This window comes from Chrysochloris asiatica, unplaced genomic scaffold (genome assembly GCF_000296735.1).
Source record: "Chrysochloris asiatica unplaced genomic scaffold, ChrAsi1.0 scaffold00012, whole genome shotgun sequence".
In the NCBI taxonomy this organism is placed as follows: Eukaryota; Metazoa; Chordata; class Mammalia; order Afrosoricida; family Chrysochloridae; genus Chrysochloris; species Chrysochloris asiatica.
Genome location: NW_006408530.1, coordinates 18,383,792 through 18,403,246, shown reverse-complemented (window position 1 = coordinate 18,403,246; position 19,455 = coordinate 18,383,792).

Here is a 19,455-nt window from a genome sequence, read left to right as displayed (position 1 = left end):
ACAGAAAGATTCCCCCACTTATCTGGATTAATTTCATGTACCTCATTTCATTCAGATAATTGACATTTTCCTTTTAGAGTTGTAAAGTGTTTACTTTAACATAATTAGCACACTGTCCACTTAAAAATAACACTACAAAAATTACTGCACACTCCCCTCCTTCAACACACACATACACTCCGCTGTCATTCAAAGTATGAGATTTTGGCCTTCACAGGAAACTTAGTTCAAAAGTCCTCTTATAAAAATTAGTCCAAGAAATTCTCCAAGAAAAGTTATGGTCATTACCTTTTTAATACAGAGTGTTTGCATAGCTTGTTAAAGACATGGTAATCTGGGCATTCAATACATGACTACTGTTCGGAAACCAAATTAAAGGTTTAGACTACTAAAGACTTTGATGATTTCACTCAATACAAGAACTAAGATTATAGAGAGAACAAAATCACAGAGGTCTCTCTTTTTTATGAGCAAGCATTTAAGGGCCTTTTAATGAGAATTTACTCTTTAGTATATAATGACTAATGAACAAAAAATAGGGCCATTAAACACACTTCTTTATAGTGTCATAAAACTTCTGTGTGAAAGAAATATAAAACAATATATATGCATTAATCAAACTCAAGAAAAAAATGAAACGGGCAAAGTCTTGAAATACAACATAGCAAAAATTATATACCTTTTCTTTTTAAGTAAACGCCCTGTGAGATGACTGATGAACCTATGTTTTATAAAATTATGCTTATAAAAACCAGACCGCCCAGCACTAATGACGGCAATGAAATGTCTACATTTCTTGAATGAACTATGAATTTTTATATGAACACTAGTTTTCCCACATTGACAACTGGACTTATGGTTGGGATGAATTTATATCTAAACAATATTTATTCCTGGTGTGTCACTGAAGGATATGCACTGGACTGCTAACCAAAAGGTTTGTGGTTCAAACCTACCAGCTGCTCCTCAGAAAGCCTATACTGGGTCACTAGGAATAGGAATCAACTCGACAGCACCTAACAGCAACATGTGTACCACACTAGGTACTGTACTGAGTGTGGAGGGCCTCAAAAGAAACATGATAGATTTGGCAGCAACCCTCTGGCACTTATAGTTTAGAAGGAAAGTCAAATAACAAACATACACATTAGAGAAAAGTATAATATGGAAAATGTCAAGTGAAAGCTCAAAATACAGAAGGCAAGGGTAGAGACTCAAACACTTGAAAATAATTTGCTACCACTGAAATTATATGGAAGTCATCAATTAGTGGCACAGCGTAGAAGACATAGCGAATTCTTTAAATAAAACCTATTTAAATGACTTAAGTATGATGCTACTGAGTATGACGTAAAAGGACTACAAACGTTTTCTAATCATTTAATTATATGTCCTAATTTCATCTAGACCTTTATGGAAATATTCTATCTCATACACATTACATTAAAATGTGTATGTTATAAATCTCAAAACTCCTGATGAAAAACGCTTAAAAAAAAAAACTCACAGGAAAATTGAGTACATGGCAAGGGTATTGTGAGACACCATAACTCTGTGAGCAAATGGGCAACAGAAAAATCCAGAAGGGGATAGAGGTCTTTATGTATTTCAGTCTAAAAAATATATCCAAGAACTTGGTGGCTGGGATTCAGCCAATAAGAAGTCTTGGATTTGGCAGCAGATAGGCCAGGCTGAGTGGGACTGCCATCAGAACCAGCAATAATAGATGTGAAATGATTTACTCCCTATAAATCAAGCACCATCTTAGTCTACTGTATATCAGGAGTAGTGTCAATAAAAAAAAAATGACTACAATCCAAAAATCGTGGCCCCTGTAAAGGCTATTTTCTAGATGACTCTATTCAGTCAAATAGAAATCACTCTATGAACTGGCATCCAAGTGCTAGGCCCAAACATTATATGCCAAGGCTATCCAATGGACAAAATGAAATGCTGGAAATTTTTCCTCAGTTAATTTTTTTAAAAAATCAACGAAACACACTATTCTGATCTAGTAAAGAAAGTGGTAATAATAACCTAAGAGAAAAAGACAGTGGCTTTTCCTTTAGTTACACCAACATGAAGTACAATTTAAAATAACCTTTCATGACAGTTTGCCAAGGCACTCTGAACTCTGAAAGTAATGTTTCTTACAAAGACCTGCATGTTAAAAAATACACCTTTATAAAATGAAACCAAGCCTTTCAAATGTGGCCTACTATAATGATCATAGGGTCATTTCATTCATAGATATCTACATTTGCACAAATGGAAATTTTGTATTATTCTAACTTAACTGAGGTGTTCTACCAATAAACTAAATAAGGGTGTCCTTTTGTAATTTCATATTGATTAACGTATTATATTAAAGAATAAAATTCTTAGAGTTAAGTTTTTACATACATTGTTCTAACATGTTTGAAGTCTGTTACCTTTCAATACTGGAATCCAGCCTAACAGAGTATCTGATTCAACAGAAAAGAAGTCAACAAGTTTATATTATCATGATTCATGACATTCAGGCACTCAGTTACCTTCATAAATCAATTTATCCCAACAAATCCACAAGCATGCACAGAATATCCCCTACATATAACAAAACATTGACAACCAAACCCCTTGCCATTTACTTGGTTCCAACACAAAGAACAGAGTATAACTAGAACTGCTTCATAGGGTTACCAATGTAAATTTTTACTATAAGTAGCATCATAATAAACAGAGAAAATACTGATGTTGTCAAAGATTTCATTTTACTTGGATCCACAATCAATTCCCTTGGAAGGAGCAATAAAGAAATCAAATGAAATATTCAATCACCTCATATGCATGCAAATACTAGACAATGAATAAAAAAAGACCAAAATATTGATGTCATTGAATATTAAAATAGTAAATATATCTTTTGTTGTTGTTAAGTGCCATGGAGTCGGATTCAACTCATAACAATCCTGTATATGGTTTCTAAGGAGCAGTTGGTGGGTGTGAACTGCCAACCTTGGAATTCAAGGTCCCATGCTAATCCTATAGCGCCACACCAGGAGTCTAAATATACCATGGACTGTCAGAAAAACACACAAATCTATCTTGGAGTACAGCCAGAGTGCTCCTTAGAAGCAAGTATGGCAAAGACTTGTCACTATACTTTGGACATGTTATAAAGGGGATCAGTCACTGGAGAAGGACATGATACTTGGTAAAGTAAAAGACAATGAAAAAGACAAAAACTCAATATGATGGATTGACACAGTGGCTGCAACAATGGGCTCAAAAATAGCAACAACTGGGAGGGTGAATGACTGCGCAATGTTTTGTTCTACTGTACATCTTGTCTCTACGAGTTCAAACCAACTCCATGGCACCTAACAACAATCTTTACAGAAGCAGACTGCCATACCATTCTCCAGCAGAGTGGCTGGTGGCTTAGAACCTTTCGCTTGCTTACCAGTCAAGCACTTTACCATTGTGCCACCAGGGCTCCTTCAATAACGGTTTTAAGCAGATAAGATATGACGCATCTTTCACAAGCCAACAAGTACGAGGGGGCTTCAAAAAGTTCTTAGAAAAATTCCACTATCTTTTCATTCTTTTCATTCCATTTGTCCACGAACTTTGTTAGGCCCACTCATAAGGTGAACTCCATGACAGCTATAATTCCATGAGACTACCTTGTTTTTCTGATTCTCACAAGTTTTCTGCCTTTGACAGAGTGAAGTCTCATTTGTCTATTGCTATTTACAAAATAATATTTGAGTTTTCCTTCTCTGACAGGTTTCTGCCATAACACAGGTTATGGCTTTCATAGGTTTTACAAAATGCCTATACATTGAGCTATGAGAGATACAAAGACTTCACTTTACCCCAGGCAGGACTCCTGGACTTAAGCATGTGTGGCCTACTAATAAAAGTGAGCTGGGTTCATGTGTACAGAACCTATCTTCTGAATTAATATCAAGGCTACATTCACCATTATCCTAAAACTTGCGAAATACCAATCTCCTGAGATTCCCATAAATGATTCCAATCAAGAATATGAATACAAATTCTTGAAGTGAAAAATAATTTACCAAATTCAAATGATACTGGAAAACAATTTCAATTGATAAAATATAAAAACTACCAAACTATAAACTATTTGTACCTTTTATATCTAATCGGACTCAATCACAAGCTAAGGTCCAACGGGGGGAAGGCGGTTGATTACTTTTTTTAAGATGCTTAGTCACAACAATTTTTGTTTTAAGACTATCCTTTGGGAAACTCTGAATAAACTGTCTACTTCATTAAATCAAATAATTCTATTCAGCTCCTGCTAAATTTTTTCAAGAAGCTTGATTCTTGAAAATAATGGGGTTGAATTTCACTGCTAGGGTAATTTACAAATAGAAAATTCTGTACTTCAGTGGCTCCACACTATGAACATTAAGAATGAAGGTCAAAGTGGTCTTGAAACCATAGTTAAGACATCTCCTATTGGTAATGTTAAAAAAATTCACTGTTTCCTACCTATCTCATTCATATAATGGTTCAGACTTTACCTGTTAGCTGTTTTCAAGTTTATCAAAGTAAGTTTCCTGTTCAAACAGCACCCCTGCAACACTCAAGACTAAAACGACTTCTTTAAGGGATTCAAACGAAAATGTATAATAAAAGTGGAAGTTGGGGAAGAAGCTATTCCACAACGGACCAGGAATACATTAATTAAAATTCAATACTGCAGTTAGTATGAGTCAGGGCAAACCCGGGCTGCACACTGAAATCCACCCCGTGTGGTAAGTTACCATCACCTCACGTTTTCCATTTCAAATTGTGATTCCGGTAGGTGAAAAGCTTCCCATCTTTGAATCTCCAACACACAGCCTGAAGACACTAAAGAATTACCTGAAAAATACTTTAATGTAGCCCAGTTCTCAGAAGACTCTAAAAGATGTATTTGCCAGAGGAGAAAAAAAAAAAAAACCCTATCATTTAGGTATGAAAGGTTAAATAAATGTATTACTGCAACTTTACAGTTGGGTACATTGCTGGAATTACAAGATATAAATTCAGAAACCCTTCCTACTGGAACAGGCAAGGTTGCGTAGTTCCTAATCAAAGTAAGTATGTGCTTCTGGATGAGGAACAGTGACTTAGATCAGCCTCTGCAGGCAGTGGGGGCAGTAGACAGCAAAGTGAAGGTGACAATGGGGCCAGGCGCAAAGGCTTCCTCCGGGAAGGCCCGGAGGCACCCGTCGCGAGGTACCATCTAGAGTTCGGCGAGGAGGCCCTTCCACCTACTGAAGCCAACCAGGGGGAGCCCGCCTCCCTTGGACCCGCGAGCGGGGGACGCGTCCCATCGCCGGCCGCCAACGCGGCGAGGAGGAGGTGCGCGCGGCCGCGGAAAGCTGGCAAGCACGACGGGTTAAAACCGACGACATGAAATTAGCAAGAGGCTAGTTTGCAGGAGGGACGAAACGCAGTGCCCTCAGAGCCCGGGGTTGGAGACATCGCAGGGAGTGCAGCGCGTGCGCCCCAAAAACGCACCGCCCGCGCGGCCCTCAGCTCCGCCCTCCCCCCACCCCCGGCTCCCCGCGCCGCCGCCGCCGCCCCTCTGGGAGCTCCGCGCCGCGCGGCCCCGCGGGGAGGGCGCCGGGGAGGGAAGGGGAGGGGCCGCGCTCCCCGCCTCCTCGCCGGCCCGCGCGGGTCCCAGCCCGGAGACTACTCACCTCCTCCTCTTCTTGTCTCTCCCTCCTGGCCACCGGCGCGGCCCAGCCGGCGACGCACTGACGCCGCGCCCCTCCCCCGCGGCCGCCGCCGCTGCCCCTCCCGGCCTGCAGCTGCTGCGGCCTCGGGGCGCGTCGGACGCAGGCTCCGCCCCCTGGCCCGCCCGCGCACAGGAGGCTCCACCCCCTGCGCTGCCCGGACGCTGCGGGTCCCATGTTCCTGAGTCAGCGGCCGCGCGAGAAGCGCCACCGCTGCGTTTTCCTCCGCCCAGAGCTCAGCTCCTTGCTACCTTCCCACTCCACGCGGTCCGCTCGCTGCTGCGTTACTCCTCATGCTCCCTTTCCCCCCCGTCTTCAGAAACCCAGCCCTAGTCTACGCTCGCGTCGCGCCTTCTCCTTACTTCTTAGCAGTGTTCTCAGCCTTCTAGGTCTGCCTGGGCTTCTCTCGCAGTCAGCCGGCGGGCCCCTACTCTTCCTTCCCAGTGCCTGTGCGCCCTGTCACCGCTACCTGCTGTGCACCTCGCTTGTCCTTGGTGCCTGCTTAGCCACTTTCTTCCTTTTCGTCCCTGTTTATCCCTCCTGGCTTGCTCATGCTCTCCTCTACCAGCATTTTTCATGTCCTTTGGACTCTAACACACACTTTGGTTATTCAGTTTGGTTATTCAACAATTGCGTGTTCGCGGTACCATTTACATGAAGAATCACCGTGCAATTAAAACTCAAAGCTTGCACGGCTCCATGCATACTTTCTTTGTGCGATAATGTATTACTTAAAACACATTTCAAGAAATTGAATTGGCTTACAATTCACACATTAAGGATGTTTCCCCCTATAACCAAACTTCACTTTAACTCTTAGAAAATACATAGTAGAAAGAGCCCCAGGGCTGTTTGAATCGCTTGCTGTAAATGAAGAATTCATTCTCTCCACTTTTAAATTTCTGTGATTCTAAATTAAAGAATTCTGTGTTTGGAAGGTCACAGGTTAAATGTGTCATCCAACCGGAAAATATGAGTGTCTGGTTTATTCAGTTATTTTATTTTTAAAACGGCAACTTTTGAAAGTTAAACTACTGCAGGAATGAGTTAAGGAACATACCAAAATTAAACTGGTAACTTGGAAGTTACATCCACAAGTTTTAAATTATGTCAGTAAACATTATCCTTATATTCAAGAGTTAAAACTATCTTTTCTAAACAAAATTCAGTCTGTACGTGGCCTTCAAAGTTTAAAACCATTGTTAAATTGAACAAAACCATTGCAAGCATTTGAAAGCTTATAAACCATCTGTAGATTCACTTCCACGCAAATTGGGAAACAGAAAAGAGTAAATGCCAAAACTAAAAGTGAGGGCTCCCAACTACACAGGAGACTAGTAAATCCACAGAGCAAGTATCAGAGTAGAAAAAAAAAACAAAGACCTAAATAGAATCTAACAAATTACCTAGTCCTTAAAATCGTCTGATGTGCCACTGTAGGATAATGCACTGGAACCAAAAGGTCAGTTTAAGGCCGGAGGTTCAAACTCACCAGTTGCTCCTGGGAAACTCTATATAGGGTTGCCATGAGTCAGAACCGACTCAACAGCACTTAACAGCAACAACCAGATCATCTAGAGGGAAAGTGGTGCCTTAATACAGTAAACACTGGACTTCAAACCACAAAATCAGCGATTTGAGCCCACCAGCCACTCTGCAAGAGAAAGATGAGGTTTTCTGCTCCTTCAAAGATGTACAGCCTCAAAAACCCTATACAGGGCCACTACAAGCCAGAACCAACTCGACGGCACTTAGCAACAAGATTATCTAGAATCTAATCTTGTGGTACTGTAGGATAAGTACTGGACTGCAAACCACAAGGTCAACAGTTCAAACCCACCAACTGCTCCTTGGAAACCCTATACAGGGTCTCTATGAGTCACAACCTACTTGATGGCACTTACCAGCAACAACAATACGTAATATTACAGAATAAAGTGAAGTCCAGAAAGGATAAATCACTTACTCCTAGTATGGCACTATAGGATCAGCACTGGACTGCAAACCACAAAGTAGATTGAAAATTCAAATCCATTAGTTGCTCTTCGGAAACTCTCAACAAGGTCACTCACTATGAGTCAGAACCAACTTGAAGGCACTTAACAACAACAACAATATTACCCAGTTTAACTGAAAATAAAGCCAGTATTCTCATTCAGAACTCCCATATATAGTTAACACTTACATAAAGCTATTCAATATCAGAGTTCTTTGACTTTGCAACTTTGGCTGCATGGTCTGAGTGATATATAAGATTGCACTTGACATTTGCTAGCATGATTTGCTGTAAGAGACAGTTTGGGCCCGCTGGTTTCAAGGATTCCAGTTCCACAACCTCGATCCCAGGAGACCAGTGTTCATCTGCATAATCAAGCAATTCTGGCCAGGTTTCCAGAGTCCATGTCCTAACCAAACATAGTCATTCTAAGAAGGGCCAAGAACTGTGCCTGTCTGCAAGAGTTATGAAATCCCTGTTGTCGAGAAAATTACAACATTTGGGGGTGGGGGGAGAGAAAATATGAAACATAGTATGATTAACAATTCAACATTAATAATCAAGGATTCAACTGTAAATTTCAAATGTTTAGCTGGAAAACACCTACATAAATTAAGAGAAGGTTTCTTAAAGAACAGAAAAGTTCAGAAACGGTAGAATTTGGATTGATTTCTAGGAAGAAAGTAAAAGAAATTGCTGTGCAAAGGTACTGATCTCTGGTAGCGTAGTTACGTAATTCGTAATCTCTGGTTACGAATCCGGCTGCGAACTGATTCCACGGCACACAGCCAGCCAGCCTTGTGAGGGGATTCGAACTCTCAATCTTTTGGCTAGCAGCTGAGCATATTAACTATTTGTACCATCTAGGAACTCTGAACCATTAATACCTAAACCAAACCCACAGTTATCAAGTTAATTCCAAATCACAGTGACCCTGTGGGACAGAGTAGAACTGCTCCTGAGGGGTCCCAAGACTTTACGGAAGTAGACAGCCTCATCTTTTTCCCTGGGAGTGGCTGGTGGGCTTGAACTGCCAACCATTTGATTATGAGCTCAATGCTTATCCCACTGCACCACCAAGGCTCCTCGAACTGTTAATGTTGTTAAGTCCGTAGAGTCAGTTCCAATTTACAGTGACTCTGCATAGGGTTTCCAATGAGCGGCTGGTGAATTTGAACCGCCGAGGTCAATTGCTTATACTACAGTGCCACACCAGGACTCCTTGAAACATTAATAGGTCTGATTTTGACCATAAGTAATTTAGACTTGAAGGAGCTCTGGTAGTGCTTTCTACTCCTGTAAAGATTTACAGCCTGGTAAACCCTATATAGGGTTGCTATGGGTTGGAACCGACTCCACAGCACAAAACCACCACCACCGATTCAGACTTGATCTAATAGGAGATCACTCTGAATGGACTAGGGTGTCAGGGGGTGGAAGAGATAAGACAAGTAGACTAACCTTGTCATGTTTTGAAGAAGCAAAGTGAATTGAAAAGAAATCATAGATCTGAATGCCACTGAGAAAAAGAGTTGAGCCCAGTGAGTGAATCTATGGATCAAAGAAGAGTAAGAAATCCAAGATGATATTAGGATTATGGCTAGAGTCATTAACAGTATAGATAGACCTGAGTACCTTAGAGTTGGAAGATGCTCAGCACTCACAATTGATGCATAAGGAAACAGGACATTTTCCTAAGGTACACCTACTCTTAATCACATATTGCTCGCTCCAGAAAACTTTAGTTTCCCATTTGTACAGCATTAGAACAAGAGAAGGAAAGCTCTCATCCTTATCATGAGTCCTATGCTAGTGTTTTATGGTTGGTGGACCCATTTTTATTTCCATTTCGGCCCTACTGATACAAAAGTGCTCACTAGTGCAATATATAATTTAACATTTGGAAATAAGTCAGTGAGTGTTTACTAAATACATAGCAAATGCTGTACTATGCTGCTAGGCCTAGAGAGCTGAAAAAGTATGAAAAGGACCCTTTTATAACCTTTTATAACCTGGTTGGAGGGAGATAAAGTTCAATGCCCCAGAAATAATAGAGAATAAATTTCATGACCAGGAAGAACAACCTGTGTGGGATGTAAATTCTGTTTGTTGGGAAATGTTTGTCATTCTGCAAATATTCATTGATCTCCAAGCACTGCTGTAGATTCTGAAGTAAAGCAGTAAAGTCAGACAAAGCTCAAAGCTTCTGTTGTCATGGAGTTTACACTCTACTTGGGAGAGACAGAGAATAAATAAATGCACAAATATCAAGTAGCATGTCCCTAGGTGGTGGAAATTGATGATGATTTCAGCAGCTAACTTAAAGGTTGGATGTTGGGTGTACCTAAAGGCACTTTTAAAAAGGTCTGGCAATCTACTTAAAAAAAAAGATCAGTAGTAGAAATCCCTATGAAGCACAGGTCTACTCAGGCACACATGGGTTGATAGGAGTTGGAATCTCAACAATGGTGTGGTATTTTTTAGTAAGTGCTCTGAAGGTATAAGGGTGTCAAAATAAGTATTTGGGTAGTAGGTTAGATCTTTCTGAGAAACATTTAAACTATGAGTTGGATGAAAGAAGCAGTCAGGTATGGTAAGATGAAAGTAAGCTAGTGCAAAGTCCTAAGAAGTTGTTGTTGTTTTGTTGTTAATTGCCATTGAGTAGGTTCTAACTCATAGTGACCCTGTGTAGGGTTCCCAGGAAGCAGCTGGGGAGTTTAAACTGTCAACATTGTGGTTCAAACAGACCTTGCAATACAGTGCATGAGCCCATTTTAAAAAGGCCAAATGTGCCTGGTTATAAGAAGCTACAAGGAAAGAAAAGGAGATGAAACAAGGAGGTATGTAAGACATTTGAAGAAAGAGAGGGTTTTAAAGTCAGTTTCACTATGGATATTTGAAAGATTATCCCTCTGGCATTCTGGAGTAAAATAAGGGGAGATTAGGGCCTGTAAAACCACATAGGGGCCTGGATGATAATCTCTGAGCAGGAAATCATGTAAGGTAGATAAGGTTGGTAATAATGCTAGCAAGGAAGACAGAAATGTCAAAAGCATATAGTATTAGATGGTAGGAGATCTAGTATCAGGGGTAGTATGAGAATCCAGAGAGTCAAGTGCTATGGAAAGCTCAAGGAGAATAAGCGTTAAGAAAAATCTAGTGTAGTTAACAACAAAAATGTCATGGGTGGGGTGGTAAGTAGTAAGGAAATGGAGGAAGTGAGGTTTGTAAGAATCGGTGTAACTCAAAATATAGAAACATACATGTATTTTATTTACTTTTTAAGGCCGTTTATACTTTGGGATATGATTAAAATTTTAAATTCACTTAAAATTTCTCAGCCAGGTCCAGTTGTTTGTCTACACATTAAAGGCAAAATATATACCGTAGAGACATAAGAATTTGTTTTTTTTTTGCTTTTTTTTGGGGGGGGGTGGCAAAAATCAGTCACATCAATGATTCTCTTCTTTAAAGTTCATTCTTGATTGTGGAACATGGCAAGATCCTAACAGTAGGAACACTACCTTACATGTAATTCTATATCAGTTACGGTTCCATTACTACCACCTGTCATGTCTAAACCTTGGTGACTATAGGTATACCCTTGGGCACTTTCCCAACTTCACTGAACTCCAGGGTTTTCACAAGTAGTGAAGAAGAATCTCTGAGATCTTAGATTTACAGAAAGTTAGCACTTCAATAAAAAAAAAGAAACAAATGTCATTCTATGAGACCCACCTGAACAATTTCCAGAACTCCAAGTGGTGCTGCTGCAAGTTTGGAAAAAGAAAACCTGGTTGTAGTAGGCATTCTTGTGTTCCGCAAAATACAAAATACAGTCAATGAGTACTTTTCTTCCCTGGAAAAAGACTAAAGAAGTTTGGAAGACAGAGTGGAAGGGGAAACTTAAGTCTCCTCCATCTGTAGCTTTGTAGCTTGAGCATCTTAAGGAACCAGACCTGACCCAGTCTAAGTTGTGTCCACACATGTATGTGCATGCCTTTTTCCAACTGCATAATGTAGGTGGGTAGAGTGTGTTAATTTGTTAGGTGTTACTGCAAGATGGAATGCTATTAGCACTCTTTTTTATTTGGAGTATATTTCGTTTTGGGGTCCATTGGGAGCAGTTAATCTCTTGGGATGGTTTGGATAGCTTCATTAAATGCAATGAAGGAAAAATAAGTGTAAGTTGTTCTAAAAATAATCATGAAATTTACTATGTTTAATTTGCTGGCCCAAGTGCTTCTCAAGTCAGTAGTGACCAAGGATTCATAGCACTAATGAACAATTACCATATTGCTGAAATCAATACCATATTTATCCTTAAAAGCCTACTTGCTATTGGTGCTGAAAGAGGCCAAAAACATCAGTAGCCAGGGAAGCATAAAATGTACTCTCTGTTGATGAAATGATCTCTTTAAATTAGGGCTTAGCTATTCCAACACTAATGTGAAGGAATTTGCTTTATCATTGTTACCTTCTGGCTTAGAAACAGAAAAATTGTATATTATGGTTCATCCTGTACTTTTTATCAAGCAAAAATTCATGTTTTTTGTTTAAAAACAAAGAAAGCTTGCATAATCTCTCCTCATGATTAGCTTTTCCAGTAATTATCTGTTGCTTGGAATCAGTGTCAGCCAACCAAGTTCAGATGGCAAAAAAATGTTTGATCTGCAGTGAAGTGATTTAGAAGACTGTATGCATGGAAGGTACAGTTATATACATACAGAGGAACATATTTATCTAATTTGACTGCCAATAATTTAATTAATGTTTGTCAAGCACTTTGAACATGAAAAGAACTATCAGAAAGCTAAGAGTTATTACTCATAATAATTTTTTCCTATTTGTTGAGCTAAAATTAACATATAAATGTGGTACTCTTATGGTATGGTTGAGCGAGGCATTCCTATTTTAACAAATTCATTGGACTGTACTTTAAGAAAGTTTCATTAAAACTTCAAGGCTCTAGTTTCTGAAAGTTAAGCTTCAAGCTGGTTGAGTATCATCCGTAAGTAGATTTTGAAGCAAAGAGGCTAAATAAACAACAGTGACAGCTTGGGGAAGTGTACGCACCTGTTTATTGAGAAAATGTTAGCAGGGGCAAATCTAAAATAAGGATGCATACCGCAACCTGAATTTTAAAGAAAATTTTGTGCATGTCTACAATTACACTTACTACTAAAATTACTCCTATTTCCATCTTTTTTTTTTTTTCACTTTTAATTTTCTCTCTGAAGACTAACAGCTAACGAACACAGTACCTTTGTAACAAACTGAGAAAGAAAGACAAGAACTGAAAGATCCTATTTTAGAGCTTTAAGGAGAAGCAAACATAGTATTTTCCATTATTGTTTTCTTTCATAGTCCATACAAGAACAATTGACAAAAGAGGAAGAAAACTTGAGATGAAAGTAGAAAGTTTGGGCAAAGGTCCTGATCTAGCATTATTTCCTAGGCAGAGGTTGTGGCCGTGCTGCATTCATACCTAAGGAGCCCTGGTGCACAGTAGGTTAATCACTGGGCTTCTAACCACAATATCAGTGGTTCAAGCTTACCAGCCACTCCGAAGGAGAAAAATAAGACTGAAAGCTCCTGTAAAGATTTATAGTCTAAGAAACCCTATAAAGCAATCCTACCCTGTCCTATTGGGTGTGGGTGTGTGTGCGTTCATATCTATTTGGGGTTAATGGGTGCTTACCTAACTCCCCAGGAATGTAGGGTAGAATGTACTCCCCTATGGAATGGTTGACTTAAAAAACACTGACTTTCCCATAGGACTTATTTCTTCATTTTAGTTTCATTTCGTTTAAATTCTACTGCCTGAAGGAGAATTTTTACATTACACTTCAATGCAGAATGTTTCCACGTGTACCATGTGATGCACATGTCTTGGTTGAATAAGCCTACTTTAGACGTTCTTCCCACCTCAGCGCTACTAAACCAACTTTATGTTGTGAGCCTAGAAATCTGCTTTTTGCAAGTTACCAGATGATTCTGTATAAGAAAGTTTAAGAAGGATTTCTCAGAGAGGCATCATTTGATCCAGTAATCCTTGACACAAATATTACTTGCAGTAATCAGATGTGGTAGGGACAATAGTGTTCACCAAACATTATATATTCTCTCGTGTAGCTAGATTGAGGCCACATAAATGTTACTGACTTGAGGAGAAATGAAGTATGTCACTTTTGGCCCAAAGTTCTTAAAATCAGATGTAAGTTGTCCCCACTTTTCCATCCTGCTCTTATTGCCCTGTAAGCCCATTTTCCAGATAGTGTCTTAGTTATCTGATCCTAGTATAACAAAAATGCTACAAGTACATGCCTTAAACAATGAGACATTTGTTCTTTCAGAGTTTAGGAAGCTAGAAGTCCAAGTTCAGAACACTGGCTCTAAGGGAAGGCTTTCTCTTTGTCAGTGTTAGGGAAAGGTCCTTGTCTCCTTTCAGCATCTGTAGGACCATTATGACTTGGAGATCTCCATGTGTCTTGACATCAATCTTCCCCTGAATGTAGGAATATCACAGTACCCAAGAAGGACAGAGGCTAAGGGGCCATGTGACAAAGAGACTATGAACCAGAGTGGCTTTCCTGTGGGCATGACTGGGAAGAGGTTGTCTTGGCTGAAGAAATGTGCCTTGAACAGTATACGTCCTGAGTTATAAGCTGTTAATTTTCCTAACTGTAGGATAATGCACTGGACCACAAGGTTGGTTTGAACCACAAAGTTAGTGGTTCAAACTCATCAACCACTCCTCAGTATGCCTATACAGGGTCACTACGAGTCAGAACCAACTCGATGGCACTTAACAACAACAGCTTTCATAATAAGTCCCGGTGTGGCACTGTTGGATAAGCATTGGACTAGTCACTGCAGGGTCGACTGTTCAAACTCACCAGCTGCTCTCATTTATAGGTCCGAAGTGATTCAGCAGCACTTAAAAACAATCACAATAACTTCTCTAACAAAACCGGTAATCATGAAGATTGTCTATGAGTTCTGTGTGGCCATTGCAATGAATTATTGAACCGAGCAGAGAAGCAGAGAATGCTGTGGAAGAGAATCTTGGAAGGTGGAGGAGTGCCACATAGGAATTGGTCAAGGGCTAATGCTGCTGTTGATTCTCTTCCTTCCCCTGTTTGAAGGCTGAGCAGGTTAGGTGTGGTCTCCATGTCATCTTTCACAATAATAAAATGCTTTTTATGTAGTCCAGTTCTAGTCATCCGTCCGTATCTAGGAGAAATAGTTTTGTCCTTGCAATGCCTTCATTCTTTTCTTTTTATTCCTCCTGCATCATTTAACAGTCCATATTCTGGGTTCTTGGATGAATATGGTTTCCATATTAGTCAGAAAGAAATTGCTTACTTGTTTTTACTGCTTAAAGTTCACTCTTTAAGTGTACCAGCAAAATTTCTATGCTATTAGTTAAAAAAAAAAAAAAAAAAAAAAGACAATTATGGTTCATGGTGATGCCATGGGTTGCAAAAAAGAAATATGCTTCCTAGGGTTTCCAAGGCTGTAATCTTTCAGAAGCAGATTGCCAGGTCTTTCTTCTGTGGCACTTCAGGATGGGTTTGAACCATCAATCTTTCAGTGAGCAAAGTGTTTTACTGTCTACAACACCAAGGGCCAGTCTACAGCATTAGCCATTTACACACTGCACTGATTTGTGCAGTAATGACACAAAGACCTTTGCTACTCTATGTATTTTATCCATGGCCCCCATGCACATGAGCCTAGCACCTAGAGGAAAAATAAAACAGGCAGATTTAGTGGAACGAATAAGAGACAGAACTTTTCTACAGGCTGAATCTTCTATAGAATTCTCTGAACTGTACTATTTGCTGATCTACGCTGTAGCATTCTGTCTGAGAACAGAAGGCCAGTTTTTGCCATTGAACTATTTCAAAATCACTGTTTGCAAGCAATCCATACACATAAAGAAGAGAGAGGGGAAATCCTTCTTTCATTTTCAGTTACTATACCCATATTTGCCAATCTCAGGTTGTTGTTGGTGGTGGTAACTGTCATGAAGTCAGTTCCGACTCAAAGCAACCCTGTGTAGGATTTCCAAGGAACGGCTGGTTGGTTTGAACCTCTGACCTTACAGTTAGCAGTACAATGCTTACCTACAGTGCCACACTAGTACTCCTGCCAATCTTTTAGCTGCCTCAAATCTTTTCCTGCAAACCAAGGGGAAATAAACAAAACACAAACTAGCTACAGTTTGCTTCTCCCATGAATAGAGTATGGTTAATAACATTTCTTATGTTTTACCACATCACCTTTCCCTTAATTCACTGACAAAATAGGGGAAAATCAAAGAATGTATTCTTTTTCCTGTTGCCCTTTCAAAAATTCACTAAAAAAAAAAAAAAAAATCATATAACATTCCTATGGTAGAGTAGAAGAACTGCATGAAATGGGCTCATTGAAATCTTTTCAATTCTCTTTAGTATTTATTTGTCCCCATTTTGAAATAGGGCCATGCAGCTTTTGTTCCTATAGAAAAGAAGTTATGATTTAAGAAAACTTTACAAAAGGGAAGCTGATCTTGATGTTATCAAACTTCCCTCTTTTCTTTTAGCAGAATATTTGAGAAAATGCCAATTGGTGTCGCCAATCATCAAAACATTTCAAGATCTGATTGCTTCTGAAAATGAACTCACATAAAACTGACTATCTGACCTTCTTTAGTAGATGATATATTCCTTTCTGAATAGTTAGTACTTATATTTTGGCTCTGCATACTGAAATACTAAGACTGGATCACATGATGAAACGATGCCATACTAGCTCATTTGCATCCTCTCCACCCCACATTTTTGGTGGGTGGGCATTGGTATAAACTCAGGCATCCAAATTATTTTATTGTGAATGTTAACCAGAATGCCATTTTTGTCAGACTGTCACTAGATAGTTTTGTAATTAGAAGATTCACTCTAAAATGAAAGTCTGAGGTTGATGAGGCAGAACCAGCTATGTTTTAAAGGGAAATTCTTATTAGTACAAAATATTGGAGGACAAACAAAATCAATTTTTACAGGCAGATTAACCAAATTGTTCATTATTGTAGTAAACATTGCAAATATCAAGAGGATGGACTATATTAGCCATATTCAAGCAAGAGGATGAAGTACAATGCTCTAATTTATGTAAAATAATTGTTCATACTAGCATTTTCATAGTTTTGGTAGTGACTCATTTTGTTCTGTGTGACCTTTGTTCTATAGGATTGGTTGCTATTAGAAAGTAGAAGCAATAAAAATAAAATAGAATTGTAGCAGACTAGCTTAGAGTTTAAAAAAAAATACTTGAACAACGAAGTATATTTTAAAGAGTAAAAAAAAAACTACTAGTAACTGGTAGTCTTTATGTTGTTGTTGTTGTTGTTGTGTGCCTTCAGGGCAGTATTGACTCATAGGGTTTTCGGAGGGAAGAGAAAGCCTTATCTTTCTCCTGCTGAGTGGCTGTAAGATTTGAACTGTTGACCTTGTAGTTAGCAGCCCAATGTGCAACCCACTGCACCACCAGAGTTCCTTGGCATCTTTATAATAGGTAAAAATATTTGGAAAGTAATATTTTTTTTTTTTTTAGTGAGGGACACTTAGGGAGCCCTGGTGTAACACTGTAGGATAAGTATTGGATTGCTAATCTCATGGTCAGCAGTTTAAACCCACCAGCCGCTCCTGGAAAAACCTATACAGGGTCACTATGAGTTTGAACCAACTTCAAGGCACTAAACAACAACAAATAACAGGGACATTTAGTAAAATATGGTTTGGTAGCAGCTGCTCCTAGGAAATCCTATACAGGGTCGCTATGGGTCGGAATTGACTTGACGGCACTTAACAACATTCTCATCTTCCATATCACTTAAGCTGTTGCTGTTAAGTGTTCTCAAGTTGGTTATGATTCATAGCGATCCTGCATAGGGTTTCTGAGGAGTGGCTGATGGGTTGCCAACCACTGACTTTACAGTTAGCGGTCCAGTATTTATCCCATTTTCTTGTTTGATTTTTTTCTTTGCTTCTCTCTCCTTCATAGGTTTCCCCTCAATTAGCAAAAGAAAACCTATACTTGCAATGGGTTGTTATTAAAACATCCTTGATATGTTTCTCTGATATGGTGTATTATTCAGAATCCTGGCACCATGGTTAACTGCTCCACTACAAACCAAAAAGTTCATCAAAACAGTGACTCTGTGGGTGAAAAATCTGGAGCTTACAAGCGAACAGGCAGAGATGGAGGAAGAGAGATGACAACCCACATGAAGATTGTCCAAGAGCAGAAACTCAAGAGACCAGAGCCAACAGAGGAGGAAAGTATTCCTCTAGAGCTGATCCACCGCTATCAAGTCAATTCCGACTCATAGCAACTCTGTATCCTGTTTCAGAGACTGCAAATCTCAGAGGGAAGACAACCTCATCTTTCTCCCATGAAGTGGCTGGTGGGTTTGAACCACCAACTTGGCAGTTAGCAGCCCAATGCTTAGCCCATAGTGCCACCCTCAATTTGGACTTCTAGCCTTCTACATTGTGGGAAAATAAATTTCTGTTTGTGAAAGCCACCTGTTTGTGTTATTTCTGTAATAGCAGCACTAGAAAATGATTTCATGCTAGTAATTAGTGCTATTAAGAGTAGAATTCCACCATTTGTCTATGTATTTATCACACTGTGGTGGCTTCTATGTTTTTGTAATGCTGAAAGCTATGCCACTGGTATTTCAAACACCACAGGGTTACCCATGGTGGACAGGTTTCAAAAAGGCACTTCCAGACTAAGACATATTAGGAAGTAAGACCTGACGATTTACTTCTGGAAACAAACAAACTAATGAAAACCTTATGAGTAGCTTTGCAACATTTTATGATATAAGTGCCAAAAAGTGAGCCTTCAGATTGAAAGGCACTCAAAACTTGACTGGGAAAGAGCAGCCTCCTTTAAGTATAGTCTACTTTAATGACTGAGTAATAATAGAGCAAAACTTCCAGATGTTCATTTCCTGATGTGGCATGGTTCAAAATGAGAAGAGACAGTTTCAAATATCCATTAATAATGGATACATTGATTGTATCAAGTATGATTGTAGGAAAATAAGAATTTATCAAAAATTAATTGGAACACATAAAGATTAATATCCTAGACATTGTTGTTGTTGTTGTTGTTAAGTGCCATCGAGTTGGTTCTAACTCATAGCAACCCAATGTAGGGTTTCTGAGGAATGGCTGGTGACTTTCAACTGCCATCCTGTGCTTTAAACCAACCTTGGGGTCAAATATATTATCCTGTAGCACCACACCAGGACATTAGCGATGTGAAATGGAATGATATTGGCCATTTTGAATTGGACAATCATATGGTCTACTATGGAGTCCTGGCGTTGTGGGCTAATGTGTCAGACTGCAAAGTCATTTGAATAGCAAAGTCGGTGGTTCAAGCTCACCAGCTGCTCCTTGGGAACCCTATAGAGGGTCGCTATGGGTTGGAATTGACACGACAGCACTTAACAACAACTTGGTCCACTATGGGGAGCTACACAGAATAAGCACTGGACTGTGAACCACAAGGTGGGCAGTTTGAGTTCACCAGAAGCTCCACCAGAGAAAGGTGAGGCTTTCTGGTCCCCAAAGATTTACAAGCCTCGGAAACCCTATACAAGGTTGTTATGAGTTAGAACCGACTTGTCACTTAATAACAACAACAGTAAATGAT